We start from the raw sequence: 13442 nt of genomic DNA on the forward strand, positions 1-13442 counted from the left end.
GAAAGTGCTTCTCCCCACACCCAGCTGGATTTTCCCTCTGGAGTCCCCTTCCACACTCTTCATGGAAGTTTTCTCTCTTCTCCTTTTTCTCTTTCTCCACCTAAATAAAATCTCTTTCTGGAAACTGTTTGGGGTCTGGTATTTTACTGCACAAGTGTACCTGCTGTGGCCCACTCTCTCATTCCTGAGAGAGCAGGAGACCAAGCACCTTGGAGAAACGTCCTCTCAGGGTAACTGAGGGCTCCCCTGAACCCCAACACTCTCCCTGCCCTGCTGAACACCATGTAATGGCATTCGTGTCCTCCGGCAGTGGGCACTCTGCCTGGCTGGGGTGTGTGGGGAGGCTAAGCAGATGGACCAACTGGACAATGGGATTCTTTCCAGGGCTGTGTAACATCCAAGGCTGCCCCTGAGGGACTCATGTATGGACCTGACAAGACCCAGCACAGCAAAAGGCATGAGAACTGAACCAGAGTGCCCAGTACTGGCCAGATGTCAGAGTGGCCCATGGGAAGTGCACCAGCAGGCTGGCCAGGTGACCTCACAGAGACTTTGAAAATTGACATTTGAACCACAGTCAGCAAAGTGGCCAGGACACGTGGGCTAGACCTATGTATTAATCCCTTCTCTGCTGCTACAAAGAAACACCCGAGACTGCGTAATTTATAAAGTAAAGACATTTAATTGACTTATAGTTCCACATGGCTGGGGAGGCCTTAGGAAACTTAACAATCATGGTAGAAGGCACCTCTTCACAGGGTGGCAGGAGAGAGAATGAGTACCAGCAGGGGAAATGCCAGACACTTATAAAACCATCAGATCTTGTGAGAACTCACTCACTGTCACAAGAACAGGATGGGGGAACAGCCCCCCGGTTCAATTATCTCCCATCAGGCCTCTCCCGTGACATATGGGGATTATGGCAACTACAGTTCAAGATGAGATTTGGGTGGGGACAGGGTGAAACAATAGCAACATAAACAGCATGGCCGCCTGCTAAAATAAGGTTTAAGTAGGAAACAGCGTCTCAAAACGCAGTATCCACAATGCTCAGGACGTATTAGAAGATTGCTCATATACCAAGATCAGATTATCTCAACCCTAATTAGTTAAGACAAACAAGGCACCAACAACATGATAAACAGATGACTCTAATCATTAGGAAAGGATCTGCTGTCCTCAGGCTGTGCCTGGGTGACTAAAAATCCCTGAATGAAATGTATTCCATTTTACTATGGAGAGAGCATCTGCATTTATAAATAACCTCTTGGGCCCTTAATTGGACATCAGATAAATGAACTGAGAGGCTCTTGGAAACTGAATCCTAGTTTAAAGCATCAGGCCCACATAGATGCTTTATTCAACAAATATGTCTGATAGATGCCAACTGGCAAGGTTAAATCAGAGTCTCTACCTTCTAGAAGCGTGTAATCAGTCAGAAGATATGAGGTGCGTTCATAGATGGCCACCGTTTAGGCAAACCCTGGATCATGTGTGCCCAATTATATGCCCTTCTGCATGAGTGAGTGGCCAGAGGAATCCATCCTCATCTCTTCTTACAGAGTGCATTGGATCCAGGCATACACACAATGGATTTTTATATTTGTAATTCAAATGTATACAGACATCTCTCCTCTCTCATAACTGTAGCTGTCAGAGTAAAGAAAGTTAGTGAGGAAAATCTGCATCCAGTTATGACAGTACACCTTACCCAAAAACCAGGGCATGGTTAGACATTATTATTTAGGAAAAACAATAGTTGTTTTTTCCTATATAAATAGGCACATGGTTACTAAAACCGATCTGGATTATGCAGAATTTTTTTAAAGAAGAAAATATATACTTTCAAGCAAACTCACAGTCAACCTGTTGACATTTTATTCTTGCAGGCTATTTTTTTCTAAGTAATTTTTCTATCCTGTGTTGACATCACTTAATTAACCAGACCCCTGGGAGATATTGTTTGGCATTTCACAGAAAATGTCAGAGTGGAGTGAAGTGGACTACTGTATAAGTTTTAATTAATACTGAAAAGGATTCCACAGCACCTCTGTTTCTGGCCACACCTTCACCCACACAGGAAGACAGAATAAAGGCTCAGATTCTGAGATGGTCATAAGATGGGTTTCCCACCTCCCAAATTCATATGTTAAAATCCTAACCACTGAAATGAGATGTTGGTAGTAAGAGGTGGGGTGGGGCTTTGGGAGAAGATGAGGTCATGAGAGCAAAGTGGGATTAACGGGTCTCTTAAAAAGTGGGTCTCTCACAGAGAGACCCCAGAGAGATTCGTCACCCCTTCCACAATGTGAGGACACAGGGAGAAGGTGGCCACTTGGCAGCTGGGAAGAAAGCCTTCATCAGAGCCTGACCCTGCCTACGCCTGATCCCAGCCTCCCAGCCTCCCAGTCTCCGGAACTTGAGAAATAAATTCCTGTTGTGCACAAGCCACCCGGGATGTGGTCTTTTGTTACGGCAGCCAAAGGAACTCAGACACTTCCATCACTGCAACGTCATGTGGATGACACTGTTTCAAAGTTCAGGGCCAACTATATTCAAAGCTTCTTGGGATTTTCCTAAAGTTTCTGGTTAAAGAGTGTTTCAAGCATTGGTAAGCATAAAGTTGATAAGGCAGTGTCCTGTGTGGGCCGAAAATAAAAGGCATGCATTGTGCTTTGTTGCATTATTATTATTTTTTTTTGTAAAGAAAAGCAGACTTATCAGAAAAAGTATGAAAATACATTGCAGAAAAGCAACAGACAGGTCAGCAAAAAGAAGCTGACTGAAAGAAAACAAAGACTTACTGGGGATTTTATAGAATGGCGTTTATGCTGTGTGCTAAAGAGGGCTTTGTGTGGTACTAACAACGCCACGGTTGCAGTGAGCTAACTTGAAGGTGTCTGGTAAGAATTGGGCACAGAAAAATTGTGAGTTATTTGTGCAGGAGGGCTGTGTGTCCTGAACCGTGAAGAAGGGCAGACTTACAGCTTACCTGCCTTCTTTTCTTGCTTTCCTCTGTCCCACCAGCCTAACTCCTCTTCCCCAGTTAGGACTCCACAGGCACCTTGAATTCTTTTCTAAAACCATTATTGCTTTGCAGGCTTCTGACATCTGGTGAGGAAGTGCTTGGGAGCAGTGCTGCTTCCAGAACAGGGCAGGCCCAGAGGCTCCTAACCAAGGATTCCCCAGTTTCCCACGGGATGCGTGAAACTCTCTGCTGTCTTCCTGGTGTCTGCTTGTCCCTTGGAGCCCCTGATGCTCCAGGTTCCCGGGACACTCAGCTCCGTGGGCCATTTCTCCCCGTCTGCCACTGGATCTTTCTCTTGGCCTCTTCATTAACTCCCTGGGAACACAGGCACAGCCAATGTTCAAAGTACCACATAGTCAGTAAGCATCAGATGATAAGCCTGTTTCATGTTGTAACTCTTTCTATTGACATCTTTCTTGGTGGTCACATTGCATTCTGTCAATGTAGCTGCAGAAGCCCTTACTTAATTAAAACCGTATGGCAGCCTATTTGTTTTAAAATTTTCACAAATATAAATGATGATGCTATTAGCACATTTGTGCTAAACATTTTTGTTTACATATTATTATATAATAATTTCTTTTTTCTGATGCATTTGAGCAGAATTAGCCTTCACTTCCATTTTTAATATTGAATTCTTTATTTCCCACTTTCCGATAGCAGCCTGAGCCACTCTATATTATGCATTAATATACTGCCTTTTAATTACTTCAGATGGAGACCTGACATTGTTTATTAAAGCAAGTAAATATATATGTTATATATGATTGGAAAATATATACATAATATATATAATTTTATTATGTATTTACACACACACACACACACACACACACACACACACACACACATATAAAGATAGCAAAAAGCACCATCAGAAGAAAATAAAATTTAAAGTAAAATAAAGGAAATGAGGGCCAGAGAAAGAAATACTTTAGATTCTTCAGACTATTGGTCACAGTGAAAGGGCAGCTGAGACCTTGGTAATCTCTTTTGTGTCAATCTTTTTTTTTTTAATTAAAAAAAGGTCCACAGTTAAACTATGCTGTCTGTTTCTGAGGAACAACACACGTTCTAGACATGTGGGGTGATGCTATCACTATCTTAATTGAAAAAAAAACAAACCTTAAAGCCCCTTTCCTACAGGTTCTGGCCAAGGCTTTAGATTCTCTTCTATTTGTTTCTTTTGAGACAAGTTTCAGAGTTTTGTTGAGACAGCAAATCTAATATGAAGGGAGGTCTAACACCCATGCGCTGAAGCCCTGACCCGCACCATTCCAGCATTTAGAGAACACGTCTCCAAGGAAGTGGGTTCGTAAGGGTGGCATGCTGACTGGATGGGTTAGTGTCCTTACAGCAGGAGGGAGAGGCCAGAGCTCACTCTCTTCCTGCACACGTGGAGGAAAGGCCCTGTGAGGACGCTGTGAGAGGGCTGCAGTCTGCCATTGCGAAGCGAGCACTCGCTGGAAACTGAATCGGCAGGCACCTTCAGGGTTTTGAGAATAAAGGTCTGTTATTTAAGCCGTCCAGCCTGCGGGGCTTTGCATGGCAGCGTGAGTCACCTGACACCCTGGTTATTTGTGGCACCCCCTAAATCCTCATCAGGGAGATACACATCAAAACCTTGCCTGTAGATTTCCTTTTTGTGATGGCTTTGAGCAGAATTCCCCTTCACTTCCCTTTTTAATACCGAATTCTTCATTTTATTTCCCACGCTCTAATAGCAGCCTGAGCCTCTCTATATTACGCATTAATATACTGCCTTTTAATTACCTCAGACAGACAGCTGACATTCTTTAGTAAAGCAAGAAAATATATGTGATCGGAAATATATACTGGCCAAGGAGGCCAGTAGTGCCTGCCGTTACGTCGAAGTTCGCTGAATAATGCTGAGAGGCAGCTTTGAGCCTCCCAGACGCCTCAAAGACTAGACGTCTTTAACGGAAACGATGTAAATGTTACATCTGCTGTTGTAGTTCATGAAGGTCAGTTATCATTTTGTTGGCCAGTTAAATGTATTAAATGCTTTATAAAAAATTCCCTGGCATATCTAAACCATTGGACATTCTTCATATTCATTCTGTAATTCTTTGACAAAGGATGATTAACATCATTTACCAGACTTTGTTTTAGGTGCTGGGAATACAATCGTTACAAAACAAAAGAAGGAAAATGTGCCTGCTCGCCCAGGGATTGTATTTTAGTTGTGTAGCTGGGAATGGTCCCATTAGGCCGGGGGGTATGTGCACTGGACATGTCATGGAGGGCCAGCCCAGTGCCACTGTGGGAAATCAGCAGAGCCCAGGCCACCTTGGAGAGCAGGGGCAGGGCTTCCATCATGGTGTGTAAATGCTGGGCCTTCTCCTCTGTGTGGTGGATTAACCACAGCCCTAAAGAAGCATGTGAGCAAACGCCATGGATGTTCCAGAGGCAGGTGCTAAAATTAGTAGAAAAGTGAACGACAGTCTGTGAGGCAGATTAACCAAGGCAGAGAAAAGAGGCCAGTGTTGCGTTAGAACAAAGGAGTGAGGGAGTGAAGCAAAGGAAATGGAGGAGTGGCAGCCAGGCCATGGAGGCTCTGAGAAAGGATGCTTGTTTTATTCTGGGCCTTGAAGCCACTGAGAAGTCTGGAGCGAGAGAGTGGTGCTGGCTCCTCTCCATAAAGCTCACCCTAGACGCTGCACCCTCACGCTCTAGCGTGGACCTGGGTGGGGTCAGGGGTCAGGGTCAGGTGGCTTTGCCATATTCCAGGTGGGAGCTGAGGGTGTCTCGGATTAGAGTCTGGGGCTAGCAGTGCTGGATTCGCCTGTTTTAGAGCAGATACCCACCGTATGCCCTGATGTTTGGATTTGTACACATAAACACACGAACAAGACACAGCTAGAATTCTTAAAAGTGTCTGGACTGAAAAATGAAACGAACGACTTAGCCACTGACTGAGAGGGCAGAGGAACAGAAGCAGCACATTTGGGTGGAACAGTGGGAAAAGTGCATGTTTATCAACAAGGCAGCCACTATACACATGCGCCCTCCATGAGCCGATGGGCATTCCAAAGCAACTGGAAACCTGGAATTGTGTCCAGCACACGCACCCGGCCACATTCTGAATGTGTGAATGGCAACACACCTGGTCTGACTGGCTCTGCTTCTCCACAGTCACGGAGCACAGATTTCCTCTCCAGGGTGGTGTTTCTGTTACTGCTCTGTTTTCCACGTGCAGGCTTGCATCTCATGCTCAGCCGGGCTTCTTGTTTGCTTGAAAAAACAGCAAACTGTGATGTTCCGACGCCATCTGGGCCAAGGAGGCGGCAGACCGTGTTGCAATGTGACCCTTGGAGCAGGATGACGCCACCAAAGCCCCTGTGCTCTGGAGGGAAGCAAAGAGACTGAGGTCAGCCACAGCCACTTCCTGAGCACTGAGCTCAGCACACAAGCAACGTCCCCCTGGAGCCAAGCCCGCAGGCTTCCCGCCCCCCATTCCCACACTGCCTGATCTGTTGCCACTGAGCACGCTTCTTGTAAAACACCAATATTACAGGCCAGATTACGCCAGTGTAATATATTATTTTCTTAATTTAAATATATATATATATTCTTTATATTTATGTTTCTATTTATTTACTTAATATATTTGTAATTATATGAAATACATATAATATATAAATATAAATACATTTGTATTTATATTTCTTTACTTAATATAAATGATATAAAAATATATCATTTTCTTTACTCATTACAAACTACAATTGTGGTAATTATTCTGAAACATACCTTTATTAATGACAATTTAGAAAATACAGAAAAAAAGAAGAAAATTAAAATCATTCATCCCGATGATTACAAATATATGTTATTGCCACACTAGCATACAGCTTTCAGCAACCTTCTAGCCATATGTATATTTAAACAACATATGGTTTAACTACATGTTATGTATCATGACCTATTTTTATAATGTAAAATATTTGTAAAACAATTCATGCTATTTAACAGTCCTTTACAAGTTTCTGCATTAATAATGTTACTATTCAGTTGAGGAATGAGTGGCTTGACATCATCACAGTCAATTTTAAGCTCAAGAAGCTCTGTTGTCGGGGAGGAGTGTGGGGCGAGGCTCTGCTCCACACAGACACTCATGGATCCAGGTTGAGAGAGGCCTGGTGTTGACACCGTAACAGCAGAAGAGAGGATTAAAGCATACACGGTCACACGGGAGGTTTTCAGGACCAAGGCTGGCCTCCCTCTGCATACCACTTTTTAACAAGAACTGAATCACACCGGCATACCTAATTGAAAGGAGCCTGGGAAGTGAAGTCTTGCAGGGATGGGAGCCCCTATTTTCGTCTAAACTCAGGTGCCCGGCTTCACCCGCACCATTCACTTAAAACCTTTCTTAATTTCATTTTTTGCTGCTTGGGGTCTCAAAGCAATCATGCTTTCTAACCCTGAAAAAACCCAAAATTTGGTTTGCCTGTTTCCTTGATTTTGCCGGTCAGTTGCTGACTGATGTCTGCACGCACCTCTTTTCTCCAGCAGCGTGCTGAATGCCTCTGGCGCCAACAGCACCCCGATCAAGCGTGCTTCTCCAGCTCCTTCCTGGGAGTTCCAGGTCTGGCAAGCCTCTAGGTTGCCTTCCACGCTTTCTCAGCTGTGCTGTTTCACTGAACTTGCTTGCCATCGTATCAGGCAGATCTTAATTTATCAGCTTCTGAAAAGCCCAGGGTCCCAGCACTAACCAATGTCACATATCCTGGGTTGTCTTACAGTACGCTCTACTTCCAGGTCCAGTTTTATACGAATTAATTAACTTGCTTTGTCATATTAAAATCCTTAATACTGGTTAGTACAGTGCTACTGATGGTTTTGGGCAAGTGGCGTGCGCTCCATGGAACGACTGGGAAGCCCAGGCTGAGGTCAGTTCTGTGACTTCACTGCAGGGTGGAGGCTTGTCTGGTCAAACACATTCAGTCGGCAGGGGAGGAAGAGATAGCACTGAGGAGTCCAACAAGCCAGGCCTAGAGAAGGTTCTCATCCCTTTGCCGCCCTCCAGAGCACTGCTGAGGGCTCCTAGCCAGGAGTGGTGGGGGCCACGCCACCCCAGGGCGACCTCATCCCAGCAAGACTTGTCTGGATGGAAAAGAATGATAGAATTTTGGTGGCCAGCCAGCCGTTTCTCCCATATACGCTCTGAAAAATAAAGAGGCAATTATTTGGAATTAAAAGAGTATGGATTACGATTTTATAGGGGGTCAATTATTTCCAGATGAATTATGCTGGCATCTCCCTATCCTCACCAAGCTCTCTGAGTCACTGTGTGAAATACGATTCCTGGGAGGTTTCCTGGAGGCTTTTCCAGAGCAGGCCACACTGGTTTGTGGGGGTTTCCAGCTTCACTTACAAAGAGGTCTGGACCAGGGCTTTCCTACCCTGTGGTCTTCCTGACTTTTGGGTCAATTATTTTTTATAAATCCTAAGTTCCAAAAGTCATGTATTATTTGACCTAATATCTCCTTTTTCTACTGAATACCACAGGTAGAATAAAGTCATTTTGATTTCATCCAATTATGACATTTCCAATAAATATCTCTAAGTTATAGAGGCTTATCTTGTAGTAATAAAGAAGTCAGATTCCAATAATAAATGCTGGCATGTAATTAACATAACTAAGTTTATAATCCCACTTTACCATTTTATACCCAGAGTCTCAAAATTATAAAACATGTATGATGTGAGAAACACAAAACGTTCCGAGGAAAAAACTTGACATAAAACCTAAAGAAACTCACTTATACTGAATCCTTTAAAAAAGAATATTCTGACTATATTAATATAACATTAAAATTTAAATAATCTAAATCATCTTGTACATCTTAGAAATTTTGTACATCTTAGGAAGATTATATTCATAGAGAAATAATATGCTCTTTTAGCATTGGAGGCTTATCCTACGGCCACAGTTTCAATGTTTATATATAAATGTGTTTCCATCAACATAATGATTCTTACATGTTTATAACTATATGTTGTTTACACAATGAATGTATATGCACATTTTACAGAAATAAAACAGCATTTTATATTCAAAGATTTTATATGAGAACATTATAGAACAACTTTTTGTATGTAAAAAAGTGTGTGCATGTGTATATATATATACAGGGAACAATAGGGAAAATAATTATATATGTAGTTATTGTATTATTATGTTATTATATAAATATTAAAAGGATTAAAAGATGGATAGATAGAGATTGTAGATGATTTCGGTATTTATTGTCATCCTTTTATATTTAATACATTTTATTTTATTATTTTGGGCATTTCCCACAATAGCTATGCTTTTAATAACCAGGAAAATAATTACATATATAATTATTATACTATTACAATATATATTATGATATGTGATATATTATATATGATATATTAAATATGATATATATTATGATATATTATATAATTGTATAATTATATTATACAATTACATTATATTTATTATATTTTTATATTATGTAATATATAATTTATTATAATATATTATATAGTTATATATATTATATAATTATATAATATATAATAGTATAATTATATCTATATATTTTATATATTATATAATTATATGTAACAATAATTATATTTATATAATATATAATTATATATAACAAGAGTTATATCTATATAATACATACATTTATATATTATATAATATATTATATAATAATTATATATATAATTATTTTTCTGATTATTAAAAGCATAGTTGTGGGAAATGCCCAAAACAATAAAATAAAATATATTAAATATAAAGGAATGACAATAAATATCTAAATCATCTACAATCTCCAGCTATCCATCTTTCAATCCTTCTTATTTTTAAATAGTTTTACAAACTCTGACTTTTATCATAGTCACAATTTCTCAGGTTAAAAAAAATTCTTTTTTATTCTCAATTGTGAGGAGTCTGTGCCCACACACCTAAGTCTTCACTCATCATTCTTCTCTCAAAGGCGTTGCTAAAATACAGTCATAAAGTTGGAAAAATTCACCCTCCTGCTGTTTGGGGATATGCCAACACATACTGTCTCCTGGGTGATAATTCCTGGAGCACGTCATGGTATTGTTCTAGCTGATTGAAAGAGGACTTGCAAGTGTGACTCCCAACACCTGCACCCACGTGTAGCTTCTGTCTGCATCTCACCTCAGGCAAACATGCTTGAAGAAACTGAAGAGAGGGCAGGCTTTCTGAGTTTTCCCACGAGAGGCCGAACGCAGTTCAGCCAGTAATTTAGAACTGGGAAGTCATGTTGTTTACAGCACGTTCTGGTAGCTCAAGTTGTTTCTCCAGTTTTTGTTCCATTATTAACCAGGTGCTGTTAATAATGCAGTTCTAAAATTTAATTCACCCTCTCAGCAACCTCCCCGGGGAGTGAGAACACTGGTTCTCAGGGGCAGGTGTTGTTAGCGCCTGTTCCAGAGAAACTGTGCTACAGTCTGCCTAGAGGTCTCCTGTCCAGTAAAGACGATGAAGAAAGTAAGAACTGAAAGGGATAAAAGAATAAACTTGATGTTTTCTACTTGTTTTTTGTTTGTTTAGGGATGAGGCCTTGCTCTACTACCCAAGATAGAGTTCAGCAATCATAGCTATGTATGTTACCTTTTTTTTAAAAAAAGTGTAACTTTTAGGACAGTTTTCAGTTCACAGCAAAATTGAGAAAAAGGTACAGAGAGTTCTCATATACCCCAGCTCCCACACATGGACATTCTCCCCACCATCAGCACCTCCTCCAGAGGGTGCATTTGGTATGATGGATCAACCCACAGGGACACATCACAGTCACACAGAGTCCACAGTGCACATGAGGGCTGGCTCTGGGTGCTGTACACTTTGTGGGTCTGACAGATGTACAGTGACGCAGACCCACCATTGCAGCATCATACAGAATGGTTTCATGGCCCCCAAATTCCCCCAAATCCCCTGTGCTCCTCTTGCTCATCACTGGCTTCCCCCAACTCAGGGTGACCATTGATCTTTTTACTGAAAAGGTTATGTACTATAGTTTCACCTTTTCCAAAATGTTGCAGGGTTGAATGACACAGTATATAACCTTTTCAGATTGACCTAGCAATATGACCTTTCAGATATAACATAGCAATATGCATCGAATGTTACTCCATGTTTTTGCATGATGATAGGTCACTTCTTTTTTCAGCACTGTATAATATTCCATTGTCTGGATGTACTGCAGTTTATTAGTCCATGTCACTAAAGGACATCTTGATTGCTCCCAAGTTTTGGAAGTTATGAATAAAGCTGCTATAAACATCTGTGGATAGGTTTCTATCTGGACATATTTTAACACTGATAAACACCAAGGAGTGTAATTACTGGATAGTATGGTGACGTGTGTTTAATCGGGTAGGAAGTTGCAAGCTGTCTTCCACAGTGGCTGTACAGTTTTGCATTCCCACCAGTAAAAGATGAGAGTCCCGGTTGCTCCACATCCTCTCCAGCTTGTTGGTGCCGTCGGAGGGTTTCGGGCATTGCGCTGAGTGTGCAGCGGTGTCTCATTGTTTTTAACTTCCATTTCCCTGATGGCAGCAGCCTCTTCTCTATGCTAATTTGCCAGCCATGGATGGTCTTTGATGAGGTGTCTGTTCCAGTCCCTGGCCCGTGTTTTAATCCGGCTATTTGTTTTCTCATTGTTGAGTTTCAGGAGTTCTCTGTATACATTTTGGATGACAGTCCTTTATCAGATGTGTGTTTTGCAAATATATTCTCCCAGTGTGTGGCTTGTCCTGACAGCGTTTTTCACAGAGCAGAAGTTGTTAACTTGTTTGAAGTTCAGCTAATCAGTCCTTTCACAGACGTGCCTTTGGTGTTGTATCTAAAACATCATGGTTGTGCCCAAGGTCACTGAGATTTCTCCTCTGTTATCCTTCAGTTTACAGTTTGCATTCTGTTGTTATGTCTAGGATTCATTCTGAGTTAAGTTTTGCGGTGGGTGTAAGGTCTGCACCTAGATCCCCCAACACACACTTTTTTTGCTGTGTGAATGGTCGTTCCAGCACAATTTGTTGACAGACGATCTTTTCTCCATGGAGTTGCCTTCGCCCCTTCGTCAAGGATCGGCTGCCTGCATCTGGGTGAGTCTGTTCCCGGCTCCGTGTTCTGCTCCCTTGATCCTTCTGTTCTTTCACTAAGGTCACACTGTATTGATTACCGTAGTTTGCAGTAACTCTTGAATGTTTACTGCTTTTAATACACTAAACACAATTCCAAGAAGATGAGTTTTAAAGCTCTAAAATATCCTTTATTTTAAATAATTTAAGCTGTATCCCTTTTTGTTCTCGTTTTTGCATTTTTATTCTTGGGAATGCTAAAATATGATGGGTATCTCCTCTATGGCACTGGTGCCAGGGGCTGAGTCTCTGAGGGCCGGGGCACTGATCAGAGGGTGTAGAAAACATGAAATAACCCAGCGCTCATAAATGTCTGTGTTTTAAGTTGTTTCAAAGGCCATGGTATTTGTTTTACTCAATGGAATGATGGATGCGGTAAACGTGGAATGGGATTTTATTTCTCGGCAATGCGAGGAGCTAGGGAAGGCAGGGACTTTGAATGCTGCTCAGATGAAATACAGAAGTGTGCCTTAAGCACTATGCACTGCACAATGCCAGAAATTCGGAGGAAATTCAAAGCAGATACTTCTCAAACCCAGATATCCTCACATCATTTACGTATGCACTGTATTTTACTAGACTCTATGTTATCATGTAACTCAGAATGGTATTTCAGGTAATGGCATGACAAATTGATTTTCAACTCCTTTTTTTTTTAACAACAACAAAAAAAGCTTAGAAGTAGTTTCTCTTATCAGGCTAGGCAAAAAAAAAAAAAAAAAAAAAAAAAAAAAAAAAAACCCAACAAAAAAACTAATATTTCTTTCCTTTTAGAAAAGATTTATTGACCTGCTAACATTTCTGAACTTTTAAAACATGAAGTGACAAATATGAGACTCATAAAACATCCTGGTTCTGATGTGCGAGACAGCAGAACTCGATAACAAATACTGAATGGGAACCATGGTAGCAGAACCGCTCAGCCAGAAACTCGAACCTGCCAAGAAACTCTTTAAAGACGAAGGTGGAAGAACGTTCTCCAGCAAAGGTCTTTTAACACTGTCAGAGGCTGTTCTGTTGCTCTGCAGAATCGCAGGAAAGACAGATTGTATTCTCATGCTTGGATGTGCCAACATTTCTGCCCAGAGCCCTGCTAACTATGTACTATTTCCAGGCTGACTTGTTTCTTTATTTTTAAAGGTAACCCACATTTTTAATGCAAATATAATTAGTGTGAAACAGTAATTGCTATGAGTACACCTTACATATTCATTTGCATTGTCTCAAAACA

This window comes from Aotus nancymaae, unplaced genomic scaffold, assembly GCF_030222135.1.
Source record: "Aotus nancymaae isolate 86718 unplaced genomic scaffold, 86718_ANA_hifiasm-v0.15.2.pri h1tg000173l, whole genome shotgun sequence".
NCBI lineage: Eukaryota > Metazoa > Chordata > Mammalia > Primates > Aotidae > Aotus > Aotus nancymaae.